Source organism: Physeter macrocephalus, chromosome 21 (assembly GCF_002837175.3).
Source record: "Physeter macrocephalus isolate SW-GA chromosome 21, ASM283717v5, whole genome shotgun sequence".
In the NCBI taxonomy this organism is placed as follows: domain Eukaryota; kingdom Metazoa; phylum Chordata; class Mammalia; order Artiodactyla; family Physeteridae; genus Physeter; species Physeter macrocephalus.
This window is the reverse complement of record NC_041234.1, coordinates 91,679,978-91,703,738: the sequence shown is the minus strand read 5'-3', so window position 1 is coordinate 91,703,738 and position 23,761 is coordinate 91,679,978. Positions and strand designations below refer to the sequence as shown.

General features: G+C 40.4%; 1 protein-coding gene across 1 annotated transcript in view; it reads left to right on the top strand.

Moving 5' to 3' along the window:
- Window positions 1–23,761, top strand: part of KLHL13 (kelch like family member 13) — a 180,755-nt gene that overhangs the window by 1,158 nt on the left and 155,836 nt on the right. The gene's annotated exons all lie outside the window — the stretch shown is intronic.

Sequence of the window (23,761 nt, the reverse complement as noted above, 5' to 3'; positions counted from 1 at the left end):
GAGAGAGAGAGAGAGAGAAAGAGAGAGAGAGAGAGAGAGAGAGAGAGAGAGAGAGACTTTGATGCCTGGCTCCGTTTCTCCTGCAGACTGGGGTGTTCATCGTTTTAATGTAGTCAGAGGGCTTGTGGTTTGGGATAAAGTCACTCAAGTTAGCATAGGCTGGTTACTAAGCACACTGAATGGGAACTGACAGACTCTGGAGTTTAAAACTGTCTCTGTTGGGAGGGCCCCTGCCTTTGTTTTTGTTTTTTCTTTTAAAGAAGCCACAATTTCTTACTTCAGATCTCATATTTGTATATACCCTCAAGAAGCAGAATTTAAAAACCATGTCAAACAGACGACTTTTCTGTGGACTGGGGATTAGTGCCCTGAAGCTGATTTCACACAGCACTAGCAATATCGCCTTCTCCCCATGCAGTTGCCCTGTTAGCTCCCATACTGAGGTTCGTTTACTCACTTCCATGCGCTAATTAGTGCGTGAAGAAAATTGAATGAAGAAGCTGAAAGTGGAGGCAGATACAGTGAAGTGGCACATGCTGACCTTGGTGGCTGTGTTCTTGGAAATGGGCTGTATCCAGTGTTCAAGTTTGAAAACTGAGAAAAATGAAATAATCCATTAAGCAGTTATGACATCATTTTACGTTTAAAAATACTAGCTCCCTTATCTGCAAGTTTTTATTCATATCCTTATACTTAACAGTGATAGAATTGTTTGCTTGATGTGTGACCAGGTGTTGCCATTGACATACTGTGAGCTAATTGGCAGTCACCTCAGAAGAGACCAAGTTGTGAATGAAGATGATGGCTAAATTTCACTGTCCTGGGAGCACTTTTTTGGCAGTGAGACAAAGCATGTAGCTTCTGCTGCAACATCAAATGATGTGTTTTTAAAATAGATAAATAAGAGCCTCAAATTCCCAAGGCTTTTAATCTGCCATTTTTATAAGCACACTTTAAAAAGGGGTGGTATGACAGTATCGAGTTTAAGGTGATGTTCTGAGGAAAGTGGTTTTCACAAGAATATTAAAGTCTGTTGATCGTCAAGTTTAGTTATATGGCTTATATGGCTTACAGGTGATTTGTAGCTTCCCTCATTCATCTGGTAAATTTCTGACTTCACTGTAGTTCTTTTAAAAAATGGGATATAGTAGGGAAAGGGGATTTATACCAATAGGCCCACCCTTCTAAATCTGTAATTTTCTTGCCAACCCTTTCTGGAAAGATATACAAACTTGCCAACTGTTTCAAAGAAAAGAGTTTATGTTACTATGCCATTTTTTTTCCTTGGTAATTGTTACTGATACCAAGTCTAAGGTAACATTGCCCTAGTATGAACTACTTATGTTTGCCAGAGAAAAAGATAAAGGTGGATATGAGTTTGTCTTAAGCATTTTGCTCTGAATCTTAGAATGTTACTCAAAATGTACTTGATAATCCACCTAGGACACCTAGAAGTTATCAAACTGGATATTTCTGATGTTAGTAAACATAATTGCAGTTTGCTGTCGAATTATCTTCGTTTTCATTTCTTTACATTTTAAATGACTTTTCTTCATGTAATTTGACTTACATCAGTGGAATGAGACTAACCAATTTTCAAATTGTTTGATTTTATTGATGTTTAATAAACTACTACAACCTCCTCAAAGTATTTTTTCTTAAATCCATTGGTTGAGTGATATATTTTTATTGCCATGAGCTAGCACAACAATTTGTCAGGTGTCACCAGATTTCAGAAAATGTAGAAAGAATTTTGAAAAATGAACAGCTGTAGAGAAACATCTCAAAATTAGAAAGAAAAAGGCTTTCTCAAGTTACTGACATTCATAGCAATCAGCCTTTCAATATATTCTTCATTCATTTAGTAATTTATTTTACGAAATCTGTTGAGCACCTTCTATCTGCCAGGACCTGTGTTACGCACAATGATAAACCTTAGGAGGCATGATTCTTATACTTCTAGAGTCTCACAGAGGTTATATTCCACCAAAGGATATAGACAATAAACAAGGAAACAAATGAAGAAGATCCTTGTAGATGGTAGTGACCACAATGATGGAAATACTGTGAAATGGAGAACTGGGACCGGCCTATTTAGTAAGGGTGCTCTGGAAAGGCCTCCCAGCAAAGGTGACCTTTGAATAGAGACGTGAAAGAAGAGAGATTGAGCTTACCTTTTCAGCTTACCTTGTCAGGAGCCGAGAGAAGAGTAGGAGTCAAGGCCTTGAGGCAGAAAAACAAACTTGAGATGTTTGAGGAACAGAAAACAAGCCAGCGAGGATGGAGCCTAGTGAGCTATGTGGGGGAGTGGTTAAAGGAGTTAAGGAACCTGGAAAGAGGCAGATAATAGGTGATGCAGGGCCTGGAGATTCTGAGAGATAATTTGAGTTTGGTTCTCAGAACAGCGGGAAGCCACTGAAGAGTCTTTTGTTACCTACTTCTCTGTTGAAGGTCAATGACTGAAAAAAAAATTAGTGGGCGTAAAGAGAATTTGTTTTGCAGAGGGCAAATAGGCTACCTCGCTACTCAGTTGTTTGCATTAAGACCTGAGAATGAAAATCTTTGATATGTATGCTGAATAAATATGTAATTCACTTCTTCCACTCTGCTTAGATAAGGGGATAGGGGAGTGGGAACTCTGAGGTATGTTAAAAAGCAGTTGAGTTTCCACTGTCACCTTGTCACCTGTGCCCTGAGGTAAGTTGTCACCAGCCTCATTAAAGATCAGATCATCGTTCAACTTAAGAATTTGTTTTTCAAAGAATGATGTTTTATTTTCTCATAGAAATGTACTTTGGAAGGTTGGAAATCTCATTTGCGTATGAAGGAATAACTTAGGTTTTAGAAACGGCCTTTGGGATTTTAAGAGGAGTTGGGGGACTTCCCTGGTGGCGCAGTGGTTAGGAATCCGCCTGCCAATGCCGGGGACATGGGTTCGAGCCCTGGTCCGGGAAGGTCCCACATGCCGCAGAGCAACTAAGCCCGTGCGCCACAACTACTGAGCCTGCACTCCAGAGCCCGCGAGCCACAACTACTGAAGCCTGTGTGCCACAACTACCGAAGCCTGCGCGCCTAGAGCCCCTGCCCCGCGACAAGAGAAGCCACCGCAATGAGAAGCCTGCGTGCCGCAATCAAGAGTAGCCCCCGCTCGCTGCAACTAGAGAAAGACCGCGCGCAGCCAAAAATAAATAAATAAATAGAAAAATTGGGAAAAAAACAAAAAAAAGAGGAGTTGGTCATTGCCTTCTCCAGCATTTTCAAATTGCCATACCTTTAGTTTCTGAGAGATTAGAGTTTTCTCTATTCCTTGAGGATTAAATGAATGTAGACTTGGCATTTATTTTGTTGCCCTGAGCCCTTGCTTGAAAGCAATCCAGCTTTGAGGTCTAATTGGCCCCAAATAGGAATGCAGATAGTCATTGACATTCCATAGGGATAAATCCTAATATTGTGAGGCAGAAACCTGCAAAATAACTTTCAGGGACTCCTGCAGGGTCTAATCCCAGCTCCTCAACTTAACACTCAAGGGTTCTCCATGATGTGACCCAGGCCTACTATCCCACTTGTCCTTACTATTCTCTTACACAAATCCTCTGTTGGTTTAAATGGATTTTTACCTAGTTTGGAACTTTTGTGCTTAGCATTATTCTTGGCATAGAGTAGGCGCACAGTAACGGCCTTTTGAATGGATGCCATGCCATCATCTGTTTCAAAAGCCCTGCCTTTTCCTTTTTGTCCTTGCAAACCCCAGTACTACTCAAGGAACAGTTCCAATCTTATGTCCTATTACACCGCCCCCCCCGACCTGATCTCCTCCTCTGGATGTGAACAGCAGTCACACGAACCTGCCATGCATGTCATAATTATGTTTATTTGATGCCGGGCCATTTTCCCACCGGTCTGTGGCTGCATGAAGGCAACCTGGACCTTGTCTGGTTCGCTCGTCGTTGTCTCCTGAGCACCTGGCACATGGCATGTCCTCTATAAATAGTTGTTGAATAACGAATAAATGCTGCCTTGTGCTGTTTCCCCTATTGTTTTGGATACTTAAATTGTTTAGCACTGTTTTACTTTTCACATGTTTGTCTGGTGTCATCAAGCGGTTTCTGAGAGAAGTCATAGAGCATCGTTGTTAAGAGCACAATAGTGGAGCTAGGCCGCCTGGGTTGCAGTTCAGGCCAGGAGGCTTACTAGCTGGGGTATACTGGGTGAGTTAGTTAATCTCTCTCTACCTCATAGTTTTCATCTGTAAAATAGGAATAAGAGAACTTCGATCTTAGAGTACTTAGAAGGACTGAATGAGTTAGGTACATCTAAAATTTGTTGTCTACAATTTTTAATTTAAAAAGGTGTGATAAAACCTTTATTTGGTAAGTTAGGTGCCAAAACTCAGATGCTGGCAAAATTTGACTTGAACTGATGTGAATGTATTTTATAGCCTTTATTCTACTTAATGTTAATATTTATTTGGCTTTGTTGTAAAATTAGTAATGTGTTTATGGGGCAGTGCCTCAGACCATACTGGGGTATTACATAATGTATAGTACCTGCAGGTTACTGCCTACCAAAAAGTCTGGACGTTTTTGGATTTGGAAACACGTCTGGCACCAAGGTTTTCAGATAAGGGATTGTATACCTTACATAAAAGTGCTTAAATCAGGGCCTTGCACATAGTAAGTCGTTGCTGTTGGTAGTGATTAGGCAGGTAAATATGCTATATTATCCTTCCCAATACCTCGCTTGTAATGGTTACCATGTAAATACATGCTGATTTATTCATGCAACAACTCTGGATAGAGGGCTGGCCGTATGAGCCTCATTTTATCATAGGAAAACAGATAGGGCCGGGTCACATGATTGAAATGAGCTGAGACCCCAGTCTTTCAATACTCTTTCATCTAGGACCAGTAAAAGTATTTATTTTTTGTTTTTCTTTTGTTATTTAAAACAAAGCATGCTCTTTTTAGGGCAAGTCTTTTTTGGGGAGGGGCTCGCGGAGAGGATGCAGTTAAGAATTTAATATGATTAGACACTTATTCTTGGCAGTTGTTAAACATTTCTTGAACTCCTCATGTATATAGAAATCTGTATTAAAATCCAGAGAAAGGTATAAAACAAATGAGGCATGGTTCCTGGACTTCAGTAGTTTCAGCATCATGCATTGGGTACACAGGAACACGGGTATCCATTACAATTCCTTATTTTCCTCTGTAAGTTTGAAATCATTCATATTAAAAATGTACAGAGGAAAGCACAAGAGTCAGTTGAAAACTCATCTTAGCGTTCGCTAACTGGAATTGGTTTTTAATCACCCTAACCACCCCTACCCCCTGCAATATTATCTCTGTATGACATCCTGGCAGCCTAAGCAAAGTATGGTTTTTATTGTTCTCCCTTATCAATATTTGTAAATCATAATTGGTGTATTTTCTTTGTCTTTGTTCTTTTGTGGTTTTCTTTTGTAATTATGTGTCTCAAAAGGTTTTTCTGGAATGTTCTTGAAGTTGAAAACTAGTCCTTGAAGCCATTCTGCCAATTCATTCCACAAATACTTATGAAGTACCTATTATATTCCTGGCATTGCAGTAGTTCAAACAAATAGAATCTCTGTCCAGCGCTCTTTCTCTCAAACTGGAGCACACTGGGTATACTGGATGAGCAGGGTGGTGACATGATAATGTGTACTTGGAGTTACAAAATAAAGCAGCTTGTGTTTTCTTGAAGCATTTATTTTACACAAACATCGAGAAGAACATTCAGTGGTAGCTAATTTTAAATAATTAACAATATTTAAATTCAAATACATTGTGCTTCAGAATGCAGTATTCATCATGAAAATTGGAGGTAAAACCCAGTACTTCAGAGAAAGTCTGCCTGCAAGGGCAGCTGTGGTAACCCTGGGGTGACCCTTTGAAAAACACTGAGGCCACACTGTGCTGTTTGAGTCTGTTCCTTTAGTCAAATACTCATATATTTTCATAGCCTTAAAACCCCTAATGGCCTACAGCAAAGGCAATAGACATCCATTTTTTCCCCCTATGTTGCATAATTTCTTTTAGTTCAAGAGAGCACTCTGGTTGTTTGATAATGATCTGAACCTTAAAATGTGTTGCGTGCTAGCTGAGGTCTTCATGTTGCGGGGTGGTAGCTAAGGCTGACAGTGAAGGGCCTGCCAAGGGACTGCTGTCTTCAGAAGAGAGGTTGTTAGAACATAATGATCATGAACTTAACGCAGCACAATTGATGGGGTCAAAGCTTTGCCCCATTCTGTGCACACTTGCTTGTGTCACTGACTGAAGTTAACTTTTGCTAACTTTGAAGCTGCTTTCGTTTATAATGCATTCACTATACAAACTGCTTTGTCAGTTGCTGCCTACTGAAATATTTAATAGTAGAGGAAAGTTATCAAGCCTCATGTGCTCGGAGGTTGATAAAAGCTTTCTAGAGTTTGAGGTGGTTTTGAAAAGGGGCAAGCAGCACGTCAGAGGTATGCCTGTTGCAAAGCAGTGAATTGCTTTCCTCCAAATGAGAAAGATGAAGAGAAAGGCAAGTGAAGAAAGGGGGTGAAAGTAAAGGGAGTAAGTCAAACATGAAATCTTTCAACTGGTTTTTATTATTGCTGTCCCACTCCAGACACAGTTCCCAGGGCCTGACCTTGTTGTAACATTTTACTGCCCGAAGATCATAGGGACATGGGTATAGAGGCGTGATTAAGGAATGGTTTTTATATTCTATGTGTGACGTGCTTTTATAGTCTATTCAGTAAAAAGGGATAAGAGAGTTGTAGAGTTTTGCTTCGTGGTCCCACTTATTTCTAAAGAATGCTTCATTTCAACAAAGTTTTCTGTTCCACTCTTGCATGTTTCTCTGTGCGAAGGCTGTATAGAGTTCAGTGGCTGAGACCTTCGGCCCTGGAATCTCAGACTGGGGTTCAAATCCAAACTCTGCCTCTTGTTGGCAGTGTAATTTTGGGCAACTCCCTTCACCTCTCTGAGCCTTGTTGCCCCCTCTGTAAACAACCTCGTCTGTTGGTTTTAAGGATTAAATGAAATAATGCATGTAAAGTGCCAAGCACAGTTCAAGCCACATAGTAGGTATAGTTATTATTGACTCTTTTAGTAGGTTTATGGCCTAACTGGTTAAAACTTTTGGAGCTTTGCCATTTATATATGAACCAGAAATCTTAGGGAAAATTGCATCTTTCCTTTATACTGCCTTAATCCCACCTGGGATGCTATTTTCTGAACATGTATCTTTTAAATGGTGAGTAGACCATTTAGAAGTAGCACTAGTTTTCTGGCAGACAAGAAAGTTTGTGGTAAATGCTTGGCCTATTACTTATTCAAAGATGGCATTACATTGAATGTGAGGCAAATGTCAATTTTTAAATATGATTGACCCAGTATATACTTAAATACAATACTGTTTAGCTTAGTAGGATTTAAAATTTAATCTCCATTTTGAAGGGAAAGGGAGATGTAGGAAAATGTGCACAGCAAACAGTGTTGTCTTTTAAACGTGAAAACTCGTGGTGTTCTGATACTTCAAGAGGTAATGCATTTTCCTGATTTATCTCTATTACAGATTTCAAGCCCTCAAAGTGGAAAATATTGGAAGACTCGTAGTAGTCAAGCCGCTTAGAGATGATAAAAGTTCAAGAGCAGTTTTGAGAAATGAATGTCTAAGTCTAAATATATTACTGAGAGCTGCTGTAGTTGCAGAGCTGGTCTAACCTTTTGAGTCGGAAGTATATGAAGGTAGCATGCCTGCTTTTCCACCTTCCAGTGTTCTCCTTTGGTTGCCATGTCAGACACGTGATGAGACAAGATACCCCTTGGGTAGTGGACTTGGATTTGGAATACCATAGGTGCACAGAAGGGAAAGAACCAGGCAACTCATTGCTGTCTATTCACAGGGTTTTGTGATGATTATTATGATAATGTATGTTCAAGTACTGAAAAGCCTAGCTCACCACACTAATGAGATAATATTATTTATTAGCAGCTTTACCTGCGTTTATAATCATCATCAGCAGCATCACATTTGAACAGGAAAAGAAAATGTTTAAAAGTTTTTTTTCAAAGATTAGACTTACTCTACCCTCAAGAAATGAGCTCAATATGAAAGATAATGCCCTTTATTTAGAGCATCTTGCTTTTGAAGAATGGTTAATTATCCTTCCAGTGGCAGATGCACAGTGAGGTTAAGTGGCTTGCAGAGGTCGCATTGTCTGAGGTGGATCTAGGAGCAGGATGTAGGGCCCGTGGTTCTAACCTAGTGCTTTTCCACTAATGATATAGAAGACTAAGGATCCTTTCGTATCTCTAGTCTTTCAGTTGATGGGATGAACCAAAACATCAGCAGTGGAAATGCCAACCATTATTCTAGGTCTGCATATGTACTTGCACAATTTGACATTTATCAAAATGAGTTTTGGATTTATTACGGAATTTTCTAAGTGCCTTTGGCATCATATAGCTGTGGTGTTTAAACATTCTGAGGAAGCATTTGTGGAGTAATTGTATGTAAAGCATTTGGTTAGGAGGGAGAAAAGGTGTTCACTGCCCTGAGATAATCCTACAGTCTAGCAAAGGCAACAGAGAACATGAAGCAACTTGATATCAGCCAATACTAATACTAATGCTAATGCCAATCAGTAATAATTTATTACAGTACCCACCACGAGTATGGCACCATTGTAAGTGCTGTATATGCATTAACACATTTAAACCACACAACAGTGCTGTGAGGGAGGGGCTATTGTTATCCCCATTTTACAGATGAGAAAACTGAGGCATAGAGAAGTTAGATTACAACCCCAAGGTTACACACCTAATAAGTAAAAGAGCTAGCATCCATGCAGTCTAGTTGTAGAGTCTGTGCTTTTGAACCACAACCCTTCCTTTTATTCTGTCTCTCACAGGGGACATTATATAGGAGCATGATAGCTAACTAAGGCATGTTAGAAAACATTCTGGAGAAATGTAGGGGAACCCTCAGAGTAGGGTGTTAAAGTTGGCAAGGTATTTTTAATAAGGCACTTTTGAAGAGCGAGGGTCTTATTGAAAAACAGGGAAAGCATTCTGACATTTTAACGCCCAAAGCTTTGTGCCTGTATGTTGCCTGTGTGTGTGCAGATGTGCATGCATGTGTGTATATGTTTATTTTGAACTGGGAAAAGAATTTGAGGGTAAATCAAATTCAGAATCCCTTATATTGGCAGCCAATCAGAGCTGTTTTTGTGTGCAATATTTTGCTCCACAAACATGTTTTTAAAAATAGGGAGCAACTTCATTGAGCTATAATGCAGCTACCATATGGTTCACCCATTAAAAGTGTACAATTCAGTGGTTTTTAGTATATTCATGGAGTTGTGCAACCATCACCACAGTCAATTTTAGAACACTTTCATCACCCCAAAAAGAGAAATATGTTTTGAAACAAATGTGGCCATGAAGGGGCTAGAAGTAGTGTGGCTGTTGGTACTACTGCTTCCCCATCAAAATGTCCATAGAGCTCTGCTCAGTGTAACGCACATTTGATGCTGTTTTGTGCCATCTAGCTCCAAATTGCTATAGAACGCCTTCTTTTAATTTCATTTTGATTAGCGACTGGTCTTTCAAAGGATTATGTATTTATCTGATTTTGAATTCTCAGTCCAAATTGTTTATATAAATCTGCTCATTATGTATTTATCACAAGTGTATTGATATTAGTACTACATAACTAAGCCAGACTTGTATTTACAGACAAAAACTGCTACACCCGCTTGTGTGAATGGCTACCGCCTTGTCTGTGCGCGCTTCTATAATGGACCAGAGCCAGGGATGCCTGAGAAATTTTATGTGTGTACACTGGCATTTTTTTTTAATATTTCTGAAGGTTACGCCTGACATAGAGTACTAGTGGATAGGTGGTTGAGATAAAAGCAACAGGGATATAGTTTGCTGGGATTTAGTACTGGGGTGACGTGTTACAGAAAGGGTCTCATAAAATGTATTGCATGCGCTTCCCTGGTGGTGCAGTGGTTAAGAATCTGCCTGCCGATGCAGGGGACACGGGTTCAATCCCTGGTCTGGGAAGATCCCACAAGCCGCGGAGCAACTAAGCCCGTGCGCCACAACTACTGAGCCTGCGCTCTAGAGCCCGCGAGCCACAGCTACTGAGCCCACGTGCCACAGCTACTGAAGCCCGCGCGCCTAGAGCCCGTGCTCCGCAACAAGAGAAGCCACCGCAATGAGAGGCCCGCGCACCGCAACGAAGAGCAGCCCCCGCTCTCTGCGGCTAGAGAGAGCCCTCGCGCAGCAATAAAGACCCAACACAGCCAAAAATAAAAATAAATAAATAAATTTATTTTAAAAATGTATTGCATGATATTACATACAGATATTGTGAAGTAGTTGGAATATTTTGAAAAAAATCTGAAAGGATTTTTCAGCCACTCAGACTTCACCAAGATATAGTCAGTTGTTATAGTCAAGGACTACATTTCTGTCTAGTGGGAGCTGTTAAACCAAATATCTGTGTGCGTGGCATGGGAGGGAGCAGGCTGTTCCCAGTTCTTCATTATAGTAATAAGTTAGAGTCAGTGTTACCTTTCAGGCTAAAGAATAGCTGTTTACTTTTTATTATTAAAAATAATCCATGGGGGCTTCCCTGGTGGCGCAGTGGTTGCGCATCCGCCTGCCGATGCAGGGGAACCGGGTTCGCGCCCCGGTCTGGGAGGATCCCACGTGCCGCGGAGCGGCTGGGCCCGCGAGCCATGGCCAATGAGCCTGTGCGTCCGGAGCCTGTGCTCCGCAACGGGAGAGGCCGCAACAGAGGGAGGCCCGCATACCACAAAAAAAAAAAATAATAATAATAATAATCCATGGACATAATTAGATATCTTGAAGAACACAGGTGTCTTTTAAAATGAATTAATCTTGGATCCGTCTCTTGTTACTTCTTTTCCTTTCAGAACAGTTTTGAAATGTTACTTAAAACTTCCTCCGTATTTTTCTGTGCTTATTATATACTTGAGTTGAATTTCTATTCAGGGCCCCAAGTAGTTTCAGTTGAAGCTAAAGTGACTTGATTCACTTTAAAATGGCTTACTGTGAATCTTAAGTATTTTTTTAAAATTTCCTTCTATACATGGATTCTCTGCTCTTTATGTGTGGCAGTGGTGTGGTGATGTCACAGCTGATGGGTAGGATAGAACCAAACAAGATGACACTGCTGTCACTAGAAGAACACCTAAGTGCACCTTGATGATAATTAGGTGGAAGCATATCTTTATCACGGAGATTAATAGGGATCAAGGAGTCAGGTGCTGTGGAATTAAAAAAAGATGCTTGATTTAGGAATTTCGATTTAGGAAATTTGGTGTCTTTTTCCATTGCTAATTTTGTTATTAAGCTATTATGATACTGGGTTATGTGGAAGGGGGTTAGAAACCTGCTTATTTAAGGCAAGCCAAGTTGGTTTGCTTTAAGAGGGCCATTCCGAATGAGAAAGTATCACACCATTTAGAAAAGAGGATCTAGAGTACTGTGCAAATTGAGTTTTCTATGACTTGAGATATCATTCATTGATTTTAAGAAATGAACCCATTACAGTATATGCATAAACTATTACTTGACAATAGTTTTGATTTTCTGCTTAACTTAGTGCCAAAAATGGTTTAGACCCTTAAATGGTTTAGAATGGCTCTGAGTGACTCTGTGTGTGGGTTAGGTCCATCTACCATTTTTAAAGATGAATCTGCTTCATTTGCAGATAGAGGAGACTCAGTGGCTCTAATTAGCCTTACTATATAGGGCAGCACCGTGTCTCTGATGAGAGGAAATGAGGCATTTCACATCAATTCATTCAAGATAAATTAGTGAAGTACCTTCTGACCCAGGTCTTGGGGATGCAGTGGTGAACAAGGCCAAGTCCTGTCTTCATTCTGAGAGGCAGTCACAGTATCCAGTTCACTCTTTTTGTTCTCCTAAAGAGCTGTGGAAATGCCTGGGAAAGCCTAGTGTGTCTCTCTTGGTGCTCTTTGGTCGCAGTCCATCATAACTACAGTGAGGAAGAGGAAAATTAGTCTCTGGCTCCATCAAGCTGAAGTGCTGCCCTTAGTTATAAAACCCTCATTCTTTCTTTGTGTGCCCAAAGTACCTTCTGGGTTGTTACCTATATCCCTTTCCAGTGACTTAAATGGAGATTATAAAATCACAGTTGTGACCATCATCATTTAACATTCAATTGGAAAAATGTAGTTAGTGGAAAAACAAGCTGCCAAGGGACTTGTATAGGAATAGATAGCTTCCATGACATGATTTGAAGGGCACCTAGTGGTTCTGTCTGTTTTTAAAATGTTACTTCTTTCTTTTAAATTAAATTAAATTCATCAGGTCTTAGTTGCGGCACGTGGGATCTTCGTTGCGGGATGTGGGATCCTTTGTTGTGGCTCACGGGCTCTTTGTTGCAGTGCGCAGGCTTCTCTCTAGTTGTGGTGTGCGGGTTTTCTCTCTCTAGTGGTGGCGCGTGAGCTCCAGAGTGCACGGGCTCAGTAGTTGCGGCACATGGGCTCTCTAGTTGTGGCGTATGCTCAGCAGTTGCGGCGCTTGGGCTTAGTTGCCCCACGGCATGTGGGATCTTAGTTCCCCGACCAGGGATTGAACCCGTGTCCCCTGCATTGGAAGGCGGACTTTTAACCACTGGACCACCAGGGAAGTCCCTAAAATGTTACTTCTTTGCCAAAAGTACTGCAGTCTTATAATTTGCCTAACATTTCCACTATTTGGTTAGACCTGTGGCTTCTAGAGAATTTTTGTCTGTTCGTTTTAGTTTTGGTTTTTAGTTAACAAAATCACTTTTTTTTTTTTTTGATCCAACCAAATGAAGGTTAGGTACTTTGCTCTCGCAGGTTAAAATGGGTTTACAGAAAGCCTTGGCGATGTCTCCTCTAAACTTGCTTTATTAACATGGAATAGTTTACTTGATATGTAATTATCATCTTGAAAGATACTAAGAGCCTGACCATGAAGGTAAATTTCAATATGGTGGGGAAAGTGGGGGATGGATATCAACCCTGGAAGGCAGCATGGGATAGGATAAGCCTTGTTGGGGTATCCCCAAAGGGCTTTTTGGGCTCCTATGTATAGCTTGCTGTGTTAGGAATAGTATGCACAGGGCAACCTGAGACTCTTGAAGACCTATTATAGTCACTTTTACCTGATAGTTTGAGAACCTTAGAAATCAGTCTCCTTAGGTTGGGGAGCATGGATGCTGCTAATCTGGGTGTGGATGTTGCTCCTTCCTTTCCTGTGTCATCTTTGCTAATTAAAACTTTTCTATCAGTTAAAAAAAAAACTGATTCTGAATACTGGAATAGTAATTTTAGGACCACAAATTAACATGAGCCCATGGCTACACTATTGTAACCACATTATTTAGGTGATTTATGTTGATAACTCATTTTTGCCTTCTATTCATATGTACTACTTTAAGTTGTTTTAGTACAACTACTTTCTGATAACCTATACACTCTCACTTAAACTTGAAAGATGTGAATTATAGAACTCCCTTTTAAATTCAGTCTGGTGTTATTGGTAAGTGTGTACAGTTCTTGAGTCTATTAGATCCAATTTTATTTTATTTCATTTTTTTAAATTTATTTTTTATTGAAGTCTAGTTGATTTACAATGTTGTATTAGTTTCTGGTATACAGCAAAGTGATTCAGTTACACACACACACACCCCCCCCCCACACACACACATATATTATTAGATCCAATTTTAAATTCCACTGTATATTCATGTGGATACAAGTTAAGCTGCTGTAATAGAGACCCCCAAATCCAGTGCCTTAAACAAGATATTTCTTTCTCACATAACAGTCCAAGTAGGCAGTTCAGGGTCGGATGGCAACTGCTCCATTATCAGGTACCCAGGCTCCTTCTGTCTTGTTGCTCTACCACCTTAACAAGCAGCTTCCATCTTGTGATCCTAGATGGCTGCTCTAACTCAGTATTACATTCTCATCCCAACAGAAGGGCTGGGAAAAGGAGCGGGAGAAAAGACACTCCTTCTGTGTAAGGGTATATCTTGGCAGTTTCCTACATCACTTCTGCACATGTCCCATTGGCCAGCCCTTAGTCATATGGTGTCCCCTAGCCACAAGGGAGGCTGGGAAATGTGGTCCTTAGCTACGTGGCCATGTGCCCAGCTAAAATTATTATTACTGTATAAGAAGGGAAGCACAGATATTGGGGGACAACTAACAGTCTCTGCTGTACACTGTTTCTAACATAAAACTTGAATCTTCGGTCAATTTCATGACTTATCTGGAGATATTATTTCCATAACATCGACTACCCATTTGCTTAAGGACAAAAATCCAAACTAACCTAAAGTTGCATTCTAAATTGCGCTTCCTCCAGCTTGCCATGTTCTCTTATCCCCACACTTTTGTGCTTGGTACTCTCCCTGAAATGCCGACTGTTTGGTTCCATCAGGGTTCACTTTAGTTGTCGCCTGTCCTGGGAACGGTTCCTTGAGCTTCCTCTACCTCACAGCCACTGCTACCTGTTTCTTCCATATGTTTCTATAGTATTGTGTGTGCCTCTCTTTAGCAATCTTTATTGTAAATAGTGCTTTGACTTCTCTGTGTCTCCCACTGGATTGTGAGTTCCTTGAGGGCACGGGCCAGGTCTGTCATCTCCACATCAGAGCATGATACCTGTCCCTGATGTTTAATTAATATATTGGTTGAATGAGAAAATGACTGAATGAATATTTAGCTTACTAATTATGGCTGCTTGATTAAGCTGGAAGCTCTTCCTAATTGCCATCTGGAAATTGCAATACTTGGAATATTTTCCAATAGCCGTAACTGGGTAATTTTATAATAGGACTTGATAAAGTCCGAGAGACAGCTCAAAATATTTATCAGATGACTACGATATATACACGTTATAGGATGAGCAAGAAATAGATGTATAAAATTTTAGACCCAGAAGGACCCCTAGGGATCATTTAATCCAACCCTCCTGATTTTAAAAAGATATATAATCTAATGGAGAGGGAGCAGTTAAGTTACTTGATCAAGAGCCTCTGTATCCAAGGAACTTGCAATATCTTTGGATAGGTGATATGTACAGACATTTAACAGGGAATTGAGAAAGAAAGTGCCAAAGGAATAGACACAGTGGGACCAATCAAGGTAGGTTCAATCAAGGACTTAAGCTTTGAGGTGAGCCTTGACGGCTGGTAAAGTTTTGCTATGAGAGGGCATTCCAGGTGAAGGGAATGTATAAGTAAGAGTTCAAAGATAAGGATGTACAGATGACTGTTGGGGTCTGTTCAGCTGATTGATATTTAGTAGTAAGAGAGAAGGCAGAAAAATGGAGCCAGAAAATGGAGAGACTTAAATACTAGGCTGCGGAGGGAAACCACTGGCAGTTTTTCAGTAGGTGAGTGATATCATGAAAATGATTTTTCCATGTTTTATTTCACTGATAGGCGGACTGGGTTGAAGGCCAAAATGGGTCATGAAACTGGCACGTTGTCTAGTATGCCAGTTAAAAACTATGAACTTAATGGATTCTAATGTTTTTGCTCAAAGGCGAAAACATGATACACCATAGATTTCCATGATAATTAACATCACGATGTCAGTGTTTTTCTTAATGGAAAAAGTAAGCCCAAGCAGCAAGCTTGTAATATTAGTAATGTGTATGTATTAGTCATGACATACTGTAGATAATTGTATAAACTCTCATGTTATGCCAATAAACTGTAAAAATTCCTGAAGTAACTGAGAACATGGTAGCAGCTGCTGCATCAGGCCTTGCTATTTTACCAGTCAGGCAAAAAAACATGAGATGGCATGAACCCTCTCAATGCATTTGGGAGTCATTTTGTTCAAAAATGGCTTTCTATGAAGCTAAAATAGAATGTTGTATTTTGGTATAAAACATGGGCAAAGAGAGAACAGTAAGCAGAGATCTACAAATTAAACTTTATCTAAAAATGAGAAGCATTTGTATCATCAGGAATGAATATATTTCTTTAAGGGCAATAAAGAATATGGAAGGATATGGAAGGGATCTGTGAATGGCTTTAATTTATGGTTTTTAAAGTCTCCAAGTGTACAGCTTCAGAAACATATATTGAATACTTGTTTTTAAAGGACCATTACAAGAATAGTTTGCATTATGATCATTTATCTTTCTCTTAAGAGTTGCAGGAAATTTCCAGTTAAATGAAGGTTCACTTTAGTTGTGTTGATTGGAGCCTGGTATATTTGTGAAACATTTTAGGAAGCCTACCCCAAAAATATTTGTTTCAGATGGTATACAATTAAAGGTGTCAGTGCCTTTTCTGTAATATTTTTGTCCTTCAACATAATTTAAAGTTAACTTTATGTTGGCTTTTGAAAATTAAGAGCATTTTAACAAATAAAAAAGTGTAATTTTTCTGTGGATTTTTTTCCCTTACTCTCTTAGAGAATCTGGTAATCTTTAGCCTATCAGAAACTTCTTATGCCTGTATAACATGAAAATCTATAACAACTAGTTTTCAGCACCTTACACCATTGTAAGACTTATTGTCATAATCTTGTAGGGAAGTCATGCTATTGAACGTTACCTTTAAGACATAAAATCAGTTCTTATGATTTCCTAGCTATAATCTATTGAAAAACATTTATTTCTTTTAGTTTTTGATTGAAATCCTAATTGAAATACTTAAAATCATTAGCAATGTGTGATTTAATAGGAATCATTCACTGGACATCAGCACACATCCCTTCTATCTATTACATAACATAGTACTTGAACATTGTGGACTTAATAGTATAGTAGTGGTTAACAGTGTTAAGGCTCTAAGCCTGGCTTAAAATCAGACTCTGCCACTTGCTATTTGCGTGTAATTAAGCAAGTTACTTAATTTCATTGAGTCATGGTTGCCTCATCTCAAATGGAAAAAGCAAGGGATTTTATAGGAATTAAATAAAATAACATATGTGAGTGTTTAGCACGGTACCTAGAATATCGCAAGATTCAATGAATGCTGAGTGTTGTTATTTTATATAGTGTCATTTGATTTTCAAAGGAACTTTGGCTGGGCTTCCCTGGTGGCGCAGTGGTTGAGAGTCCGCCTGCCGATGCAGCGGACACTGGTTCGTGCCCCGGTCTGGGAAGATCCCACATGCCGCGGAGCGGCTGGGCCCGTGAGCCATGGCCGCTGAGCCTGCACGTCCGGAGCCTGTGCTCCGCAACGGGAGAGGCCACAACAGTGAGAGGCCCGTGTACCACAAAAAAAAAAAAGAACTTTGGCTGTTAGTTTCAATTTATTTTTCCAGCTATTTTATTTAAAGCAAACCTCTCCAGAAGAAGAAACATCAAAAGAATAAGGTAAATGACAGCATCAGCAGTTTAATAGTTATCGAGTAACAGGCGGCGTTTTTAGCAGATAAATTACTTGTTGTCAATTATTTGGAAAAATAATTAAAGAAAATGACAAAAAATAACCATCAGACTATGAATGACTTCGCCTTTGACTCTCATTGATAGGCTTTGTTTTAAATTACTTCAGTATTAGGAAATAGCTTGGTTTTGATGAGACTTTTAAAAAACTTTGAACTAATTACAGATCTGAAGGAACTTGCAAAGATATAGTACAGAGAGGTATCATGTACCCTTCACTCAATTTTCCCCAATGTAACTGTAGTACATTATCAAAGCCCAGCAAGTGACATTGGTACAATGTATGCATATAGGTCTACACCATTTATCACATTATAGATTCATGTAACCACCTCCACATCAAGATATAGAACTATTCCATCACCACAAACATAAATTAGACAACTCAAGAAAAGGAAGGAAAGAAAATCTATTGTATGTATCCATACTTTTCTTACCATGTTCTTTTCTTCTTGCTCATGTTACAAGATTCCTTCTTTTATCATTTCCTTTCAGTTTAGAGGCCTTCCTTTTGCCATTCTTTTAGAGTAGGTCTGCTGGCAACCAATTCTTAGTTTTCCTCATCTGAGAATGTCTTGATTTCCCCTTCATTCCTGAAGGATATTTTCACTGGACATAGGATTCTGGGTTGACAGTTCTTTCTTTCAGCACTTGGAAAATCTTGTGTGCCCCTGCCTTATGGCCTAAATGGTTTCTGATGAAAAATCTGCTGTCCTGTGAATTGTTTTCCCCTATAGGTAAGGTGTCATTTCTCTGTCTCTGATTTCTTCCTTTGTCAAAAGTTTGACTATGACGTACGTTAGATTAGATTTCTTCAGATTTATCCTGTTTGGGGTTCACACAGCCTCTTGAAGCCATAGCTTTATTTCTTTTGCCAAATTTGGGAAGTTCTTGACCATTATTTCTTTGAGTATGTTTTTAGTCACACCCCCTTCTTCTCTCCTCCTAGGACCCCGAGGACATGAATGTGAGATCTCCTGTTATAGTCCCTCAAGTCCCTGATTGCTTTGTTCATTTTTTGCTTCTTTTTCTCTCCCTGTTGTTCAGGTTGGACATTTTTCTATCTTTGAGTTCACTGATTGTTTCCTCTGTCCCTTCTATTCTGCTGATGAGCCTATCTGTGGAGTGAGTATTTATTTTGGTTATTGTATTTTTCAGTTTTAAAAGTTCCATTTGGTTCTTTATATCTTCTGTTTCTTTACTGAGTCTTTTTATTTCTTTGCTGAGGCTGTCTAGTTTTTCATTTGTTTCAAGCATGTTCATAATTGCTCCTTTCAGCATTCTTATGATGCCTGCTTTAAAATCTTTGTCAGCGCTTCCCTGGTGGCGCAGTGGTTAAGAATCTGACTGCCAATGCAGGGGACACAGGTTCTAGCCCTGATCCGGGAAGATCCCACATGCTGCGGAGCAACTAAGGCCATGCGCCACAACTACTGAGCCTGCGCTCTAGAGCCCGTGAGCCACAACTACTGAAGCCTGCACACCTAGAGCCCGTGCTCTGCAAACTAGAGAAGCCACTGCAATGAGAAGCCCGTGCACCGCAACGAAGAGTAGCCCCCGCTTGCTGCAATTAGAGAAAGCCCGCCCACCAAAAATAAGTTAATTAATTAATTAATTCAAGAAATAAATTTAAAAAATCTTTGTCAGATAATTTTAACATCTCTGTCATCTTGATGTTGACTTCTATTGATTCCTTTGTCATGCACCTTGAGCCTTTCTGATTGTTGGTATGACAAGTGATTCTTTTTTGATGGAGACCTGGACATTTTGGGCATTATGTCATGAGATTTTGGATCTTATTGAAACTTTTTATTTTAGCTGACTTCTTCTGACTCCACTCTGTCAGCGGTTGAGAGGATGCTGCCTCATTACTGCCAGGTGGGTCTAGTTGACCAGGTTCCCCAGTTGATCGCTATTGACACTTGAGGGGGTGTTTCCTCATTACTGATGGGTGAGGGTGGGAATACTGGTTCCCCACTAGACCTCCAGTGATACCTCCCTGACTGAGAAGGGTAGGAATGCCTTGGCATTGCTCCCTACATGGCTTCTACTGACACCATGAAGGGGGACGGCCATATTACCACTGGGCAGTGGTGAAAGTCCTCCTCTGACACCACCCCAGCTGGGAGGGAGAGGTGTGCCTCATTGCAACCGGGTGAGGATGCAAGTTTAGGCTCCCTTAAGCCTTTGGTGATGTGGGTATAGTCACATTTTTTTCTGTGGTGTTTGGCTGAAGTAGAGCGGTTATTGGCTATAAGTGTTCTGTACTGCTGAGCTGCCCCTTTCCTGGTCCCTTGGCTAGAGAGGGCAGGCCTTTCTGAGGGCTTCTTTATTCTCTGAGCTCATTCTCATTTTTTTTGTTTGTTTGTTTGTTGCTGGTGTGATTTGATGTCATATCTAAGAAACCATTGCCTAATCCAAGGTCACTCTCCCTTGGTTTTTAAAAAATAACTATTATTACTGTTTGGTTACCTTGAAAAACTTTCTGTTTTGTTTCATGACAGCCCTTTTTTAAAAATTTTATTTATTTATTTATTTATTTTTTTTGTGGTACGCGGGCCTCTCACTGTTGTGGCCTCTCCCGTTGCGGAGCACAGGCTCCGGACGCGCAGGCTCAGCGGCCATGGCTCACGGGCCCAGCCGCTCCGCGGCATGTGGGATCTTCCCAGACCGGGGCACGAATCTGCATCCCCTGAATCGGCAGGCGGACTCTCAACCACTGCGCCACCAGGGAAGCCCTCATTCTCATTTTGAGGTTGCCAATTTCTTCAGCTTCGTGTCTGGAATATATGAGGCCAAAAGAAAACTCAGGGAACTCACTACTGTGTTGTTTTTTTGTTTTTTTTTTTTTGCGGCACGCGGGCCTCTCACTGTTGTGGCCTCTCCCGTTGCGGAGCACAGGCGCCGGACGCGCAGGCTCAGCGGCCATGGCTCACGGGCCCAGCCGCTCCGCGGCATGTGGGATCTTCCCAGACCGGGGCACGAACCCGTGTCCCCTGCATCGGCAGGCGGATTCTCAACCACTGCGCCACCAGGGAAGCCCCTTGTATTTGTTTTATATATAATGTTTTATATATAATGTTTTTTAGCTGTGCTTTGTAGGAGTAATAGGGAAAAGCACATGTACTTTATCGTTCCAGCAGCAGAACTTTGACTTATTTTTGGCCTTTCTGAATTCTTGTTAGTTATTAAGGTTTAATTACATCTCAAAACTTGAAACTGGGGACTTAGCATAACAGAGAATTTGGAGGGCTTTTTATGCCACCTTTGCTACTTTGGTAGTAATATTACATAAAGGTATCTTTATATAGGCAAAATCTCTTTAGTTTTTAAGGCAAAGTGCTAAGTCTAAGAAACATTTACCACACAGACAAAAGTCTGTTACACCTTTAAGAATTTACTTACCTTAAACAAAACAAAACAAAACAAAACAGTTTGAGAGAAGGGCAATAAAAGTGGAGGGATGTATAGATGACATAGATTTCACAGAGAATAAAATCTTGGAGTCAGGATGCAGGACTCAGTGTTATACTGAATTAAGTAATGTGATTATAATGCTTAAGTAGTGATTAAACTTGCATGTTATTACAGCATCAGTTAAGTAGCAAGCACATAGCTCTTGTTAAAATCCTTTGGAGACGTATAATATCAGCACACATTATTGTTTTACATGCCTTAAAACAGTAAATATAGATTTGATTGATTCAAAGGCTTTCTGCTTTAACAGTAAATTTCCTCAGTATTTTAGTGTCTTACTGTGATTTTACTTTATCTTTTCTGTTGTATTCCTCTTAAGGGAGCTAGAGAGCATGGCTTGAAAATAATAGCAGGAGCAAAGCTTCCCTACTTGCTCAGTTGAGGTCCACTGATAAAGGTGTAGAAAAGGTCCATTGATGGCCACATAGATAAAATTTAACTTCAGATTCTAAAGTATTCAGAGTTGAATGTGACCATATATATCAACCCTTTCAGTTTGGAGAAGAAACTGAAGCCTAGAGATGTTGAGAGACCCAAGAAAGGTAGCAAATTACTTAGAATGAACTGGGGCTTGAACTTGGATTCCCTGATCCTGGGGCCATTGTGTTTTCCATCAGACCCGGAGGCTGCCCTTGGAGAGTCTAGTGGGGGAGATGGCAAGGACATCTGATGGTCGGATGAATTCCACACGGTCCTGATTTATGAAAATATGCATCAGTTTAATACTGTCTTGGAATTCATGAGATGGACGCATAGGTCAAGACTGTTTGGAGAAAATTGGAAGTACAGTTTTATCTAGCCACATCTCTGAGCCGTGTAGCTGATAGGGTCTTGGTGCTCTGGCTGGGTGTCAGGCCTGTGCCTCTAAGGTGGGAGAGCTGAGTTCAGGACATTGGTCCGCCAGAGACCTTCCAGCTCCACGTAATATCAAATGGCGAAAGCTGTCCCAGAGATCTCCATCTCAAGGCTAAGACCCAGCTCCACTCAATGACCAGCAAGGTACAGTGCTGGACACCCTATGCCAAACAACTAGCAAGACAGGAACACAACCACACCCATTAGCAGAGAGGCAGCCTAAAATCATAATAAGGCCACAGATACACCATAACACACCACTGATGCGGTCCTGCCCACCAGAAAGACAAGATCCAGCCTCACCCACCAGAACACAGGCACTAGTCCCCTCCACCAGGAAGCCTACACACCCCACTTAAACAACCTTAGCCACTGGGAGCAGACACCAAAAGCAAGGGGAACTACGAACCTGCAGCCTGCAAAAAGGAGACCCCAAGCACAGTAAGTTAAGCAAAATGAGAAGACAGGGAAATACACAGCAGATGAAGGAGCAAGGTAAAAACCCACCAGACCAAACCAATGAAGAGGAAATAGGCCCTGGACTGGGAAGATCCCACATGTCGCGGAGCGGCCGGGCCCGTGAGCCATGGCCACTGAGCCTGCATGTTTGGAGCCTGTGCTCCGCAACGGGAGAGGCTACAACAGTGAGAGGCCCGCATATCAAAAAAAAAAAAAAAAAAAAAAAAGAACAACACAATACATGAAATTAAAAATTCTCTAGAAGGGATCAATAGCAGAATAACGGATAAGTGACCTGGAAGATAAAATGGTGGAAATAACTACTGCAGAGCATAATAAAGAAAGAAGAATGAAAAGACTTGAGGACAGTCACAGAGACCTCTGGGACAATATTAAACACACCAACATTCAAATTATAGGGGACCCAGAAGAAGAAGAGAAAAAGAAAGGGACTGAGAAAATATTTGAAGAGATTATAGTTGAAAACTTCCCTAATATGGGAAAGGAAATAGTCAGTCAATCCCAGGAAGCTCAGAGAGTCCCATACAGGATAAAACCACAGAAGGGAGTGGCAAGATATATTTAAAGTGATGAAAGGGAAAAACCTACAACCAACATTACTCTACCCAGCAAGGTTCTCATTCAGATTCGACGGAGAAAATGAAACCTTTACAGACAAGGAAAAGCTAAGAGAATTCAGCACCACCAAACCAGCTTTACAACAAATGTTAAAGGAACTTCTCTAGGCAGGAAGCACACGAGAAGGAAAAGACCGACAATAACAAACCCAAAACAATTAAGAAAACGGTAATAGGAGCATACATATCGATAATTACCTTAAACGTAAATGGATTAAATGCTCCCACCAAAAGACATAGACTGGCTGAATGGATACAAAAAACAAGACCCGTATATATGCTGTCCACAAGAGACCCACTTCAGACCTAGGGACGCATACAGACTGAAAGTGAGGGGATGGAAAAAGATATTCCATGCAAATGGAAATCAAAAGAAAGCTGGAGTAGCAATTCTCATATCAGACAAAATAGACTTTAAAATAAAGACTATTACAAGCGACAAAGAAGGACACTACATTAATGATCAAGGGATCGATCCAAGAAGAAGATATAACAATTGTAAATATTTATGCACCCAACATAGGAGCACCCCAATACGAAAGGCAAATGCTAATAGCCGTAAAAGGGGAAATCGACAGTAACACAATCATAGTGGGGAACTTTAACACCCTACTTTCACCAATGGATGGATCGTCCGAAATGAAAGTAAATAAGGAAACACAAGCTTTAAATGATACATTAAACAGGATGGACTTAATTGATATCTGTAGGACATTCCATCCAAAAACAAACAACAGAATACACTTTCTTCTCAAGTGCTCCTGGAACATTCTCCAGGATAGATCATATCTTGGGTCACAAATCAAGCCTTGGTAAATTTAAGAAAATTGAAATCATATCAAGTATCTTTTCCGACCACAATGCTATGAG